Here is a 15,927-nt window from a genome sequence, read left to right as displayed (position 1 = left end):
ACTACCCTAGGCCAGGACATTTTAGGGAATATAAAAGAGGAAAAATCGGACTATGTCATGTCCCACAGAGATCTGACATTCTACTTGGAGATAGAGGCAATAAACCAAGAGATAAAGAAAATAAAGGAAAAGGGTGCTACTTTGAGCAAGACAGGCAGTGAAGTTTTCTCTGACAAACTGACACTTAAACAGAAACTGAAAGAAGTTCAACAGTAAATCATATGAACATTTGGATAAAGATCACTATGGACAGAGGGAACAGTAGTCAAAGACTGAGGTGGAGTCCTTCCATTGCTGAATAGCAGAACAGCTGGAGAACAGTGACTAGGGATAGAAACTAGTTAGTCTGGAAACAGATAATATAAGGTCTTTTAGGCCATAGTAAGGATTTTTTATTTTATTGAGTGTGATGGGAAATCATTAGAGGGCTTTATTCAGAGGGTTATTGCATTTTTACACTTTAAACGGATCCTTCTGACCACATGTGAAGTATAGCTTAATGGAAACGAGAACAGACACAAGGGGTAAGAGGATAAAATAAGAGTCCAGGCTAAAAATGATGATGGCTTGGATGAAAGCTGATGACAACAGAAATGGACAGAGGTAGTCAGATTCAGAATAAATTTCAAAGTGTAGAACCAACAGTTTTGCTGATGTGGGATGTGAAATGAGGACTGATGGGGCGACGTCAAAAATTCTGACCTGTTACCATTTACTTGAACAGGAATACAGTGGGAGAAACAGATTTGGTATAGAAAAATCAAGAATTCAAGTTGGATATGTCACGTTTAGATACACAGTTAGATATGAGTCTGAAGTTCAGGGGAAAGATTCAGGTCACAGAACCTGGGGAAACTTTAATATAAGGATGGTAATTTAAAGACCACCTAGAAAGTGAATGTATCTGGAGTAAATAAAGTGTCCAGGATCAGAGTCCTGGAATACTTCAACATTTAGGGTCAGAATGAAGTAGCGGACCAACAAGAGAGGACTGAAAGGGAGAAGAAACGAGACAGAGAGATCAGAAAAAAGATGCCCCCCAAGCCAACTGAACAAATGTCTAAGAGAACGCACTGTGAGTAACACAACTATGTAAAGTTTCCTTGTCTTCTCTCTGATCTCAGAGTCCTGCAGGAAAGACATTAGCTTACATCAAATTTAAGTTTTCCCCATCCCTTTGAAATGTACGTAGTACACTAGTGAATATCATGCCATCCCATTATGGGTTAGTTTGTTTAGCCCTCTTGCTTCTTCCCCTTCTTCTCCAGCCTGTGTCACTAGCGAATGGCACTGGGTTAAGTACAAGCTCAAGAGACCACAGATTTTTCAGTCACACATCCTGAAAGCTGAGTTTGATTGTGAGCATTGTAAAACAAAATTAAATTGCAGGCATGTTATTCTGATGCAGTGAAGAGAAAAGGAGTCTCACATGTAAATAGGTCTCTTTTGTTCCAACTCTGTACAAGGGACCTCTTATGTATTTGTTTATTTCCTTACTCTTTCACCCAATTCAGTTAAATTTATTTTTAGCTATTGTTGGACATCATTCAGGAGAGGCAAATACTAAGGACTATAATTGAGTACAACCCAAAGGTTTCAAAGAACAACCTACTTAACACGTTGATGTCAAAGAAAAAGCATTGCTAACTCCAATAGTTTGTGAGTCTTCCTGACTTTGATATTAATTGCAGGGATTATTGGTATTACTGTTACAGATTATAGTATAGACTAAAAAAGAGAGCAATATCACAAGTGTCCTTTATCAGACTTCACTAATATTGTTGATAATGTTAGTGGGACAAATCTATCAGGAATGTCACATGAGTTAATATAGGTAGACTGTACAAGTGTAGATCTTTTAAATCAGTATCATACATCTTTATTTCATGATGGAATTTAAAATAGGTATTCAGTGGCTTGGCCATGATAGAGAAACTGAAGCACATAAGAGCATACATTCCTTGGATATGAGTTACTTTGGGGACTTGCCATCAGTTTGTACAGAAGCTCAGTGCACTTAAAGAGGTGATTTACTCAAATGGTGCCTGACTCCTTCACCCCAAACCTTGGCCTTCTTCCTTACATCCAGTTTCGTTAGAAAAAAAATTACTCATAAGGAGGACATAAAATCAAAGTTGCCCCCACATCTTCAGAAAATAAGGACCAAAATAGATCATTGTATCCCCAGACCACTAGCCATTTGGTAAGATTTTATTGCTGTTGTTGTGAAAATAAGTTTTTCATGGATAAATAAGGTTGGGGAATAATTCATTTTTTTCCTAAATTTTGTTGTGTTTGTCGTTTTTAATGTATAATTATAAATATTTTCTTTCTTACCTAAATTTATATAAGTAGCTTTGTATTTTTTTATAAAGGGCCCCCCAAATTGTGTATGCTCCAGTCTGCACCAAACCCTCAGCATCCTGAGGTAAAATGTATTCATTAAAATCACATAGCCAGAGAAATGATTATAAGTGGACTTTGAAGCTAGGGCTGTTTGGGCTCAAAGAGTTCTTTCTATAACACCATTACCACCTTCATCATTTAAACCTCAGTGCAAATGAATTTCACCTTCTCTTGAAAATAAATAATTTTGAGGAGGACAGAAAATCAATGACGATTTTAGAGATAAGGATATTATTAGACACATAAAAGAGACTAGAGGTACCTAAAGATAACCTACTCCCACTTCATAATTTTGCCTAGATGTGTGCTACTCGTTTCCTGTTATAGGGCTGGTTTAAAAAAAAAAAAAAAAGTTACTCATTGAGTCTACAAGAATATAAACTTTTATTTTGTCCTTACCTATGCATTTCTAAAATGTGACTACAGTTTCACAATCGGCATGCCCATGAGATTGTCTGATTGAGAAAAAGAAAAATCTGCAGTACACCCTTTGTTTCTGGAAATCTCTATTTCAGAGGTATGAACCTACTTTATTTTTGGATGCCTTGTATTATTGCAGAGGTTACGCTACTGGTAAATGTACCCAGCAGCAATTTCATGACGTGCACACCCAATTAATAAAATAAATAACTGAAGCTAGCATTAAGCATGCTAATAAGGCTACAGGATTATTTCCTAAAACAATTATACCAGTAATGTAAAAAGGTTACAACAGGCAGATACACAAGCCAATTACACTTGAGATTTTTTTTTTTTTTTTTAATTTCACAGTAGCTCTGCTATTGAGGCTGATGGAAAAGCCTTCCTCTGGGGACTATTTTCCTAATTCATTTCGTACCATGCTAGCACTGACAAAGGAAAAAATGGACTAAAAGCACAAGGTTCTATAATAGAAGTAAACTTCAACACACCTAATACACAGTTAGGGCAACTGAACATTGCATTTTTTGCCAATAGCAAGCAACAGGCACCTTTTTGCTTTTATTAATGCAGCTCAGCTGATATGAACAGACAGAATTGAAAGAACTGAAAGTGCTTTATCATTCGCAGCCAAATTTCAATTTTCTCTTTCAAGTACAGTTGAATGCATTTTCTTTGCAACCCAAAGACAGAAGATCTTGATTACTATTGCAAGAATAATCTCAGCCTTTGTGTGAAGAATATAGGGAAAATAAATAGTCCCTCTGGATGATGTGTCAGCTTGTGAACTTACAAAACAAGATATATTCTTAGAGGTAGGAAAATTAAATTAAGTTGAAATGGTACACCCATTAAAATGATAACTGAAGGCTTATTTTTGTAGGCCATAGCTGGCTTCCCAATTGTCCTTTGTCTTTAAGCTTCACCCCAGGGGCACAGACGAGAGAACCAGAAACAAACAGGGTCAAGACAGGGGCAAGTGTCTGGAAATACAGGTCCCTCAGACTGTGGGCCCTGCCAGGAAGTGCTAGCTCTTTTTTAAAATTAAGGTTCCAACTCCCTTACCCCCTGCCTTCCCCTACCACCACTCTTATTTCAAGTCCTTAGGCAGAAATGGAGTTGGCATCTCTCCATATTTCTTCTCTCATTTTCATCTTCAGAAACACTATCAATCCAACACCATCTCATTTGGTGTAACAGAAGAAAGCTAAGCATTCACCCTCCCAAGTATTAGGAAAAGCTTTATTTCTGGGTGTTACCTTTATCTGATCCCCACTCAACAAACATCACCTGGGCTTCTGCTAAGAAACACAGTAGTAGGGGCGCCTGGGTGGCGCAGCGGTTGAGCGTCTGCCTTCGGCTCAGGGCGTGATCCTGGCGTTATGGGATCGAGCCCCACATCAGGCTCCTCTGCTATGAGCCTGCTTCTTCCTCTCCCACTCCCCGTGCTTGTGTTCCCTCCCTCGCTGGCTGTCTCTATCTCTGTCAAATAAATAAATAAAAATCTTAAAAAAAAAAAAAAAAAAAAACAGAAACAGAGTAGTAATTGCCCGCAGTAGCAGAAGACCTAATTTAGGAACCATCCCATTTTTGTCCCCTCTCAAGTATTCTGTTTCCTCAAGCACCCTTCAGGATAAATCCTACGGCTGCCAACTCAGCACTGCTCTCCCATCACCACACACACTCCTACCTTCCCCCCTCCACTGCTCAAATTTAATAGTTCATTCACAATTTATCTGACAAATCACTCTGCAATAATGGGTGACAGTGGTTTAATGTGCAAATTTACATGGATATAAGAGTTCAAGCTTCCCAATTTCACACCCCACCCCATCCTGGATAATACTTTAAACCAAGAGATTAATGAGGATTTCTCAGACCCCATTTTCTTTTACCTCACATCAAAATTTGATATAGCTAACATGTTGTATAAGCCCTGACAGTTGGGTTTTCTGGTTTTTTGTAATTCAAGTGCCTGACTTAAGCTCTGATTGCTGAGGCACAGGCTTCAAAGAGGCATCCCCTACAAAAATGGCGATCCTGAACAAACACACTGTCAGCCACAAAAGCAGATAAAGAGCCTGGCCATTCCCCAGGCTTCTTTGTTTCAGAGATCTTGGTTAATTTCAGTAACTGTCCATTTGGGCTGCTCGTTTTTTCTCTTCGTGCACTTTAAATTCCCACTCATATCTTGTAAATTCAGCAATAAACAGCTCGAGAAACCCTAGAACCCCACCTTCAATCCCAATAAAAGCAGAGCCCTAGACCCACACTATCTTCCTCTTTTTTTCCCTCCTTCCCCTCCCCCAACTTGACCTTGCTGTGTGGCCTCAAGTGTGCCATGTAATTTATAAGACGTACAAGTAATAAACCTTTTTTCAAAGTTTCCTGATGGTTATTGTACGGAGCATCTTGCAACATAATAACCACAAGGGCCAGTCCAGCCACAACACTGGTTATTGACAGGCTGAGACTGGCATACAACAGCACCTTAATTTGACAGTGCTATTTCTTCAGCTTCCCTAACTATACTGGCTATGTTCTCTGATCCTCATCTCTCTGTTTTTCCTCCTAAATCTCTTTGAGCTGTTTCTCCAAAATCTAATCTTTGGACTCATAACTCAGAAGGTTTACTCACTCTGGTAACAGCTATCACCTTTAGACTGATGAATTCTAAACCTTTATGTCTTAACTAGAATTCCAGTAATATATGTTCAATGTCTATATAGGGATTTTTCTTCTGGATATAGTCACTGGCCAACACCCAAATATGCATAAAAAATTTGATTTCCTTTTCAATTTTTTTTTCCGAATCCTGACATTACCTCTAAATTACCTCTTCCTTCCATTCATAAATTAAGTCTAGAAAAACTGTTGATTCTTCTTTTGAATTCTCTGTTCCAAAGGCCAAAATTAAATTAGATGTTCTCATCATTTATTGCTTAGTTTATTCCAGTATTTCCCTAATTGGTCTTCCTGACACAAATCTCTTTCCATTCAATTTACCAATGACCAATTTTACTAAAATACTGTTTCTCATTCTTTTGCTTTCCTGTTTAAAACTGTGATGACTCTACATTGCCCGTAGCATATTATCTTAAACTTTTTGTTCTAACCTGATAGGTTCATTGTTGATGGCATATCTCCTTCTGTTCCCTAATTACAGAAGTAACTAATGAATCACATTGTACTTTAAAATTATCTTATAAAATCATGAAGAAGGGTTGTTCCATCACTTATCGCTGTATGTTACTAGAAGATAAAAGCTAACACGTATTCAAGAAACAACCTTAGTTCATGTTAGTTGCCAAACCTGATACGCTATCTTCTCTCTTTACTTCATATAAAAAGGTCCAGCTCATATACCATATCCTCCACAATATTATCAATACTTCAAGCTATACTGATCCTTCTTTTTCAACTACTACTACCACTACTACTACTTCACAACATTTTATATTGCACTTCATCTGAAGCAGCTTTGTCTTTCCAGCTAGGTATTATAGTATCCTATTTGAAAAAACATCATAGTTTTAAACAGAAATTTAAAGGAATTTGAATCCTTATAACTAGAATCTAAAAGATGAGTTACAAAAGGCAGCAAGTAAGAGATGATCTCCCAACTACTGGGTTTAGCTACTAGTAGAGAATAAAGTCTCTATGCCTTAGTAGGCATAAAATCCATTTTTATAAAGCTCTGGAGAAAACGGAAACCTGATGGCACTTCAAGGAGACACGTGTGTGTATGTGATATATATACATATATGTATGTGGGGAGGGGGGTACTCTTTTACCAAGGAAGGTAAATAATTTGTTTGCTAAATAACCTTCCATGAGAAAAATGCAGACTCCTCTCTGTAGATTTCAAGGCTCATGACAGACACCATCCAACCTAAATTTTAGCCACAAATTCATTTCGTAAGTGAAATAAATAAATACAAAAGTAATTTCCATTTTATTCTTTCTGCAACATGGATACAGGCATTTTTAATATCTTAAAACAATAAGCATAATTATTATTACAATGAGAATCATTTGGGGAGTATTTGCTATGCCCCAGGTATAGTATTAATATCTTTATTCAGCAGAAATGATAAAAATTATATCATCTATGTGTAGGAAAATAAAACATTCCTGGATTTTTCATTATTCCTATCAAAAGTCCAAACCTCCTGCAACAGGAAAATGTATTTAAAGTTAGAGAATCTTTTCATTTCTCCTAGAAAGTATTTTTATATATTATATGATTAAATCTGTAGCCATTTCTTCCCCAAATTAGAGTGCAAATTGCTCTGATCCGAAAGGATAATAAAACTTATCTTCCCCAAAGACAAAAGGTTACATTCTGGGACAAATACCTTAGGTACTGGGTAAAAGTGCTGGGTAGACTATTTCTAGGTATTTACATTTCATGAAGGAATGAGATCCAGGACTTAGAGACATCTCTAGGTCTGAGACCCGCAGAGTTATCTGACTTCTGGGGAGCTATGACTTACAGACCAAAGTGTTATAGTTAGGAATCAGGCCCATATGTTTCCAAGGAGACTGTTTCAGGAAGGGAGAAAGATAGCTGCTTCCTTACTGCATAATAAGTAGAGAAAAATTGTTTTTTTCATGTTCTTCACCTACAGACAGTTTTTCTACTTGTGTAGAACAACCGATCTAGCTCTCATTGTGTCACCATAAAAGTAAGGCCAGCGGCAGGGGTGGTGGTGCTTTTATTATTAAAGAAAATCTGTCAGTGATACAAAGCACCTCACATGTGCATACAAAATAAAATAAATATTAATATATCTAACAGAAATAAAACACTAAAAGCTTCCTAGAAAATGGGCAAAGAACATGACAGTCAATTCACACAAAAAGAAATTCAAATGATCCTTCGACAAATGAAAAGATATTCAATTCATTCATATCATATTATTAAATAAACAAAAATTAAAACAACACTGAAAAAATTTTTCACCTATCAGACTAGCAAAAATCTAAACATTTCTGTTGAAGAGGCTATGATGAAACAGAATGAGCAATGGTAAGAGACTTAGGAATTCGGCAATATATACAAAATACTACATATGCATTCATCTTTGATTCAGCAGTTCAATTGCTAAGAATTTATACTACAGATACACCTGCCAAGAATGAAATAAAAATGGAAGTCACCCAAGTGTCCACCAACAGGAGACTGTTTAAGTAAACTGCGACTCATTCACATAATGCTATTAATACAATGCAGCCGTCAAAAAGAATGACAAGCTCTCTCTATACTGATATGAAACTGTGTCCAGAATATGCAGTTAAGTGAAAAAAAAAGGTGCAGACAATGTATAAAGTTTTCTTTCTTTTGTACAGAAAGGAAAAAAATTAAGAAAATACATTCATATTTGCATTCATTTGCATTTTTAAAAATGACATAAGAGGCATATTTAGTATAGGACCTACTAAATCATTTGCCTAACTAGTCTAACTTGAGCCAGACTGCCTGGGTCTGGTCTCTGCCACTTACAAATCATTTAACCTCTTTTGGCCTATCTATAAAATGGGAATTATAGGAATTCTTCCATAATAAGGCTGATACAGAAAATAAATGAGTTAACATTTGGCAAATACATAGGATAGTATTGGGCACTTAATAAGTATTATTTATTACAGTGTTTGTTAAACAACTAAGTAAAATATGAAGCAGATAGAAGATTTGTCAATGTATAGTTATTTTTTAATATCACTTTAGTTTTTGAACTGTTAGTTTTTTGAGTTTTGGATATATGGTTCAAAAACAATAGTAAATGAATATATAAACTTAACAAAACTGACCCTGCACCCATGAAGTTTAAATACAAGCCATTCTCTGATCTTAGATTAGTTATTCCCCAAAACACTGTGTGCTTAGAAACCAGAACTGAATGGTATCTAAAGGAATAAGGGACCTGGAAATATTCTTAGTTTCAGCTTCACTAGGATGCTTATCAGTTTGTGTGAGTAGCAGACTCCAGAAAACTTCTATTAAAATTAATTTTGACTCTATAAATCATCATATCTAGGAACAAAATGCACTTAGCATACTGCTGTTTCTCTCACAGAATGACACTTGAGACATTCCTGCCTTCCAGAAAAGTTTAAAGACTTGAAACCAGAATCACCAAATTTTATCTGAAGTACAATATTTTCCTCTGCAATATATTTTAAAAACCTCTTCATCTCCTTTCCCTCCTTTAACCCCCAGTTTCTGACACTCTGGTACTGCTAGAAGTGGACTCTATCGTATGAAACAGGGGCTACTACCTTCAGGAAGCAGATATTTTCAATCCTATACCATGAGTGGCTCTTTCCACCACCTCTTGTTATGGAATTGCAAAGCTAGTGAAGCCTGCCTCTTAGAGAGGGTTTCTCTCTCATCCATTTGTTTCGGCTGGCAAATCACTCTCAACAGATTCCTGAACTGAAGCTACAATTGATGTTTATGAAGCCCGAGCCCCTAGAGGCCCCATAAGAACTAATACCTCTTCCATGTGCTCCTCTAGGCACTGTCTTTCATCATTGAATTGTTCAGACCCAGAACAGCACTTTTTCAGCTACATATTTTTCTGCAACAGTGAAATCTGCCTCTAGTTTTTATTTTCATCTATTCTCTTCAACACTTTTTAGAAAGTTTTAATTTTTTAACTATTTAATCTGTTTAGAGAGTTCAGTTTCTAACTGATTAACCTGCTATTAATTTGGTCTCCTCTCCAAAACATACAAGATTATTACTGATTGCTAGAAATGAGTACTTGCCTTCCTTTTTATCTTTTTAAGACATTAGGCTTTTTGGTAAATTATTCCTCTATTTCTTAAATTTCAGAATCGTCTCTATCAACAAAAATGAAATCACTCAATTCTGAGTTTACTAAAGCATCTACTCTTTAAAAAAAAAATTCTTTTTCTCCTCCACTCCCCTGGGATGCATAATTCCACACAGGAACTTTTCTCCCATCAGACTAACATCAAGTCCATTCAAGCTTGGACCTAAGTCATCTTCTTGCCTGGCTCCTTTCAATATGCCCCATCTTGCTGAGTCTTGTCTTGAGTCCTAATTCTTAGGCATGTTCCTTCTAAGCACAAACTATACAAACTATGCTTCTATACAAACCTACAATTACTATATTACCTTAAAAATCACCTAATGAGGGACCCTGGTCAGTTAAGCATCCAACTCTCGATTTCAACTCAGATCATGATCAAGGTCATGGAATCAAGCCTCCACATTGGGCTCCGTGCTCAGCAGGGAGTCTGCTTGAGGATTCTATCCCTCTCCCTTGGCCCCCACACCCACCTGGTGTGCAAGCACTCTCTCTCTAAAATAAATAAATCTTAAAAAAAAAAAAATCACCTAATGATACTTTGTGTATTCTACAGGTCTTCTTATCTTTTCTGATCTCTAAGATGCTGTTTTAATGCCTTTTATGTCACCCTTATCTGTGACCTCTCAATAGTTTCCTGTTTTCTGACTCTTTTTGAAGGAATCATTCTATTTGAGATCCTGCCTCTTTCTCTCTTCAATTAATTTTAGACCTAGGCCCCTATTTTAATCTAATAACAACTGAACACCTCTCTCTTTTCCAATACTCTGTTGAAGAGAATTTAGATCCCTTTGTATCTCCATTTCTCTCACAGATGTCTACTTGAACTTCAAATTATTTTCTTTCACCTTTGTCAAGTTCGTCCCCTAGTTACTCTAGTTTTTTTCTAAAAGTTTTATTTTCCTCCAGCAAATTTTTCCCTTCGTTTCCATTCTTCCACAACTCTATATTAACCTGAAGCACAAATACCCTAACACCTTAACCTCCAAAGCAAGATCAATTATTAGAGCCAGAGCATTCCAAGAACAAGCCTTTTGTTTGTTTGTTTGCTTTCTAAGCCACTGTTTTTGCAATATTTTATTAAGTTGTTTTTCATCCTCAATTTAAGGAGAAGGTATGCATTCTTTACAGAAAGGGCCCCAATTCTTCTTTAATTTGATATTCATCCACCTGCTACCATGAGTTTGAATCCGAGCAATTCAAAGTCACAATCAGACCATATGGAATTATTAAATTCAGAGCCACCTGAAATCAAAAGCAACTTTTAAACCTACAAAGAAGTCACATGACCCCTAGATTTGTCCAACATTCCTTCCCCTTGACTCTGAAGGGCAGTCAAAACAACATAAGAGTGGATCAGAACCTGAGAAGACTTTCTATGCCACCAGCCTAGGCCTGCCACTAAATACTTACAGCAGGCACGGCTGGATATAATAGAAACACTGAAACCTAAAAAAGCTTGGTACATGAAAAGACTTGCTTTATAACCAAAACTTTGTCTCAGACAAGACTACTTAGAAAAAAATATATGTATTCAGAATTTAACGTCAAGCAGTAGCAACTGTTTGACTAGGATGCTTTAGTAAGGATGCCTCAGCACTCCTAGTCAGATTTTGATTGCTGAGTCCCCCAAAGGTTGCCTGCCTTTGCTTACTGCTGTAAGGACGCAAACTTGCCTCCATACAACTGGGTATTTACTTTTATAAAACCAGCCGCTCTCCCGTGGAAAAACTGCCACAAGCTGCGGCAAACCACTACCACCGAAAACATGTGGTTAGTGCCTTGTCCAGTATTATCAAAGTTTAACACCTCCCACTTTAGCCATGCGAGAACCATGCCCGAAGCTTTCTCCACACTCCACAACATAGAATTGCTCTTTTTCATGTTCTCTTCGCTACCGCTCTATATCCTGGATGTTGGGGTGTGAGGAGAGTCCTACTGGTAACGTCTCTCTTTTACCCTGAGAGAACTAAGAGCAAAGCAGCAGGGAAACCAAAATATTCCTTTATAACTGCTAAAGAATATACTGAAGACCATGGCTTATATATTGCAGGTTTCCTGACTCTGAACCCCAGCATTAGACTTACCAACGACGCCAAGAACGGCACCCAGCGGAAGACAGCACAGACGAAAAGACGGGTTCGTCAACTTAACAGCCCCGAGGGGCGGAGCTAGGTGGGCACTTCCTCTGGGCAGCTCCTCCCTAAGCAAAAAGGAAGGGGCGGGTCGCGAAGAGTGCTCGCTTTCCAAATCAACCAATCAGATCACTGATTGGCACCACGGCAGGAAGAAGAGACAGAATCGTCAGGCGTCTTGTTCTAATGTATGTCCCTCCATAGTGGAGGAAGTGCCTTTGGGAGTTCAGTGTTCCCGCTCCCCAGTTTAGTGCAATCTCTCACGTAGAGATCTTTAACTTTCATGTCACAGCAATCATTTGGCAAGCTCACTGGCTCTTTCAGTTACGTCTTCATCCCAGTTGGTCACAGGGGTACTTTTGAGTTGCCTGTAACCGCAAAGTGAGCTGCAACTCTGTTTAGTGTACCTCACCTCTCCTAAACATGCCAACCATATGTGTGGATGATTTACTATATGGTAACCGTATAATATATTATCCAAATTAGGCCACTTGAAAATAAAAGAAAATAATATTAAAGTTATAAATTTTATGTTGGTGGACTTATAAAGAGTACAATTCAAAATTCATTTCGTAAAATGAGATTACTTGTAAAAATTAAAAACTACATTCAAGGGGCGCCTGGGTGGCACAGCGGTTAAGCGTCTGCCTTCGGCTCAGGGCGTGATCCCGGCGTTATGGGATCGAGCCCCACATCAGGCTCCTCTGCTGTGAGCCTGCTTCTTCCTCTCCCACTCCCCCTGCTTGTGTTCCCTCTCTCACTGGCTGTCTCTACTTCTGTCGAATAAATAAATAAAATCTTTAAATAAATAAATAAATACATACATACATACTACATTCAAGCAAAAACTTTAAAAATGTCTTTATATTGATAATATGAACACTAAAAATAACAGAATGATAATTCTTGGCACATATTAATGTATTTTAATTAGTTTCAGCCTTAATTGTCTACAATACTGAGTCACTAAAATTTTTCTGAAGACTTACATTTTTAATATGGCATTATTGTTGTTTTTAACTTCTTAATTGTTTTTTCAAATATGTATTTTATGTTTGCTATATGGGAAATTTTGACACCTTCAATTTGCTTTTCACTGTAGATCCTATTTTATATTAAGAAAATTAGCTAAGAAATTACACTAAACAGAAAATATCACTTCTATTTTTTCGTACTGAAGTATAAATTTTTCAACCCAAATATTTTCACAAGTACTGTCTTTTTTACCTCCATTCAGAACATGTCTTCAGCAAATATTTGACACAAGCTTCATCAAATAAGTTTTCTGTTATTTATGACTCTTTTGAAGGTTTTGTCAAGTTTGGATGATGCAAATTAGAGAGCCTTTTACATTTAATTTTATTTCTCCAAAAAAGTAAATTTATTCAATTATAATGGGAGATGCATCAAAATATTTTTCATATGGGTTAAAATAGTCCAAGGTATAATTGACGAATTTCAAGGTTAAGTCTTATATTATACATCATCTAAAATCCAATTAAATTTTTTAAGGTTATTCCTTGATTTTGTAGGGGTAAATCTAAATGTCTTTCTGTGTTGCAGGCTTTTTTTTTTTCAATAACTATAATCTGCAAAATCCTCAAAATCTGAATTTTATCAGCATAAAATTTTTTGAATTGCCAGATTGATTCTTTTCTTCATAATGGAATATGATGAAAAATTAAACTTGAGAGGGGTAATGGTAAAAAAGATGAGAGGTACATGGTATAGGGTTCAGGGAGGCATTTATGGAGACTTTTGGAAACAGGCATATGGAAGTAACAGTGGAATATGGGGAAGTGGACAGAACATAGAAGGAAAAAGCATTAAGACGTGTTTGTATTATGGGGCGCCTTGGTGGCTTAGTCAATTAGTGTCTGCTTTTGGCTCAGATCATGATCTCAGAGCCCTGGAATCAAGTCCCATGTCGGGCTCCCTGCTCAGTGGGGTGTCTGCTTTTCCCTCTTTCTCCCTGCTTGTAATCTCTGTCTGTCTCTCTCTCTCATTCTCTCTTTCAAATAAATAAATAAAATCTTTTTTAAAGAAGTGTTTGTGTTATATGAATATATTTCATAGTGTCTAAATTAATTTATCTACTTGGAGGTTGATTTTTTATTGCTTTTAGATGCTGACCACCATACTGTAACCCTATGATTTCAATAGGGTAAAAATAGAACAACCAATGGAATTTAGGATAAAATTTCATAAAATTATATGCCCTGATCAAGAAATGGTTCAAGCCTGAAATAATTATCTAGCTATATTAACACTTATACAATGTATTTAATCTGTGATACCAGCCTACACAGCCCTACAACTTGACCATCTTCATGATTTTTTGAGAGGCTCTACTTTATGCTTCCTGGTAAATTTTTGGTTTTGTTTCCTTTTTAAACTACTGGTTTTCAGGTTATCTGACAGAACTAACATCTCCATTTATTTCTAAGAACTTCTTGTTTATATCCACTGTCTAAATTTGTGAAATTGCACCCCCCAAAATTAAAATTTTCCTTTTTCAATTTCCATTTAATTGGCTAAATTGCCAGCTATCCGGCCTGGAGTAAATTAGCTAAATGAAGGGACAGTAAATGGGATGCTGTAATATTAGCAGAAGGATAGGATATCTTCATTGTCACAATCCCAAAACTCAGAGTCTCATTACTTAATTGTGTTCTATTTTTACCTAAGGTTTAGGAAGAAGCTGGTCTACCCTGTTAATTCTTTACCCTGGAACCTGAGTGACCTCTAATTTTTACACTCTGCTGACAGACACATATGTGACCCAGTTCTCTCAGAGTCTTGTTTCATGTGTTATAAATGTAGACATATGTATTCTCTATAGATTTTATTGAAAGATAAACGATTCTTCTCCTGCATCCTCTCCTCTGGATTTGTGTTTGACTATTAAGTAGTGACAGTGCAGACAACAGCACACCAAGTAACAGGTGAAAGGGAATAAATGCTTGAACTATTTTTCATAAACTGAAACTCTGTATTGATTATAAAGCAAATTATGCAAAGACCTTTTTTTTTTTTTTAAATATCTCAGTGCAGATAATCTAGGGCCGATTCAGCTAAATTCCACTGAGGTTTTCACCTACTAAGAAGGCATGAAATGTTGATATTTACTTAATAGGGCCACTAGTAATGTTAATACAAGTGCAGATTAAAGATGGTTAGAATTCTTTGACATTCCTCCTATTGAGAGGTAAAGTCTGTTTTACCTCTACTTGAATCTGAGAGGACTCTGCAACTACTCTGATCTATAGAATTTGGCACAAGTGCCATATTTGCGCCAATTTGTAAGATGGGCATTTAAAGACTTTCTATTTCCACTTCCTATATCTTGAAATGCTTGCTCTGGGGAAAGCCAGCTGCCCTGTAAGAAATCTGATCTATGAGACTTCATGCGCTGAGAAATCCCAGGATAGCCATGTAGAGAAAGAAATCCTCAAGTAGCCACCATGATTGCGGACTTCCCAGCCCAGGCATCAGTGAGTGAAAACAAAGTCCTTTGACTCCATCCTCCCCTGCTATTTCACTGCAACTGTGTAGGAGACCACATGGGAGAGCCGCTCAGATGAGCCAGGAGAACAATGACACAAACAAACAGATAAATAAATTTTTGTTTTAAGCCACCAAAATTTGAGGAAGTTTGTTAAGCAGCATATCAGATATATTTCCTCCCTCAAAAGAGAAAAATATTAACTCTTAAATAAGATTCAATTTGTATATAATCTCCTATCCATACAGTATTACCAGCATAAATCACATAGTTTTAAGAGCAACATGGAAATATTAAAAGGTAAAATAAAATACTAGATTACACGTAATCTGTTCCTGAAGTGTTTATTGCCAGGAATAGTTAAGAATTCCCGAAGAGAAGGCATGTTAATACAAGACATACAAAATTGAAAGTACAATTTTGCTTTTATGAGCTTTATATCTTCAGAGCATTTCTGCCCTTTCTCTATTTTTACTTCCACAAGCTTCTTTTCTGTCTTTAAATTATTCTTACATAATAATATAAAGATCAATTTGTATTCAAAGGAAGTCATTTCTAGCCAATCGGGCATCAGGTAACAGAAATGGTTTTAGTTTTGTATTTATATCTACAAAACCAACAA

The sequence above is a fragment of the Ailuropoda melanoleuca genome, chromosome 11 (assembly GCF_002007445.2).
Source record: "Ailuropoda melanoleuca isolate Jingjing chromosome 11, ASM200744v2, whole genome shotgun sequence".
Taxonomy (NCBI): domain Eukaryota; kingdom Metazoa; phylum Chordata; class Mammalia; order Carnivora; family Ursidae; genus Ailuropoda; species Ailuropoda melanoleuca.
The sequence above is the reverse complement of the archived record's forward strand: the minus strand, read 5'-3'. Positions refer to the sequence as shown.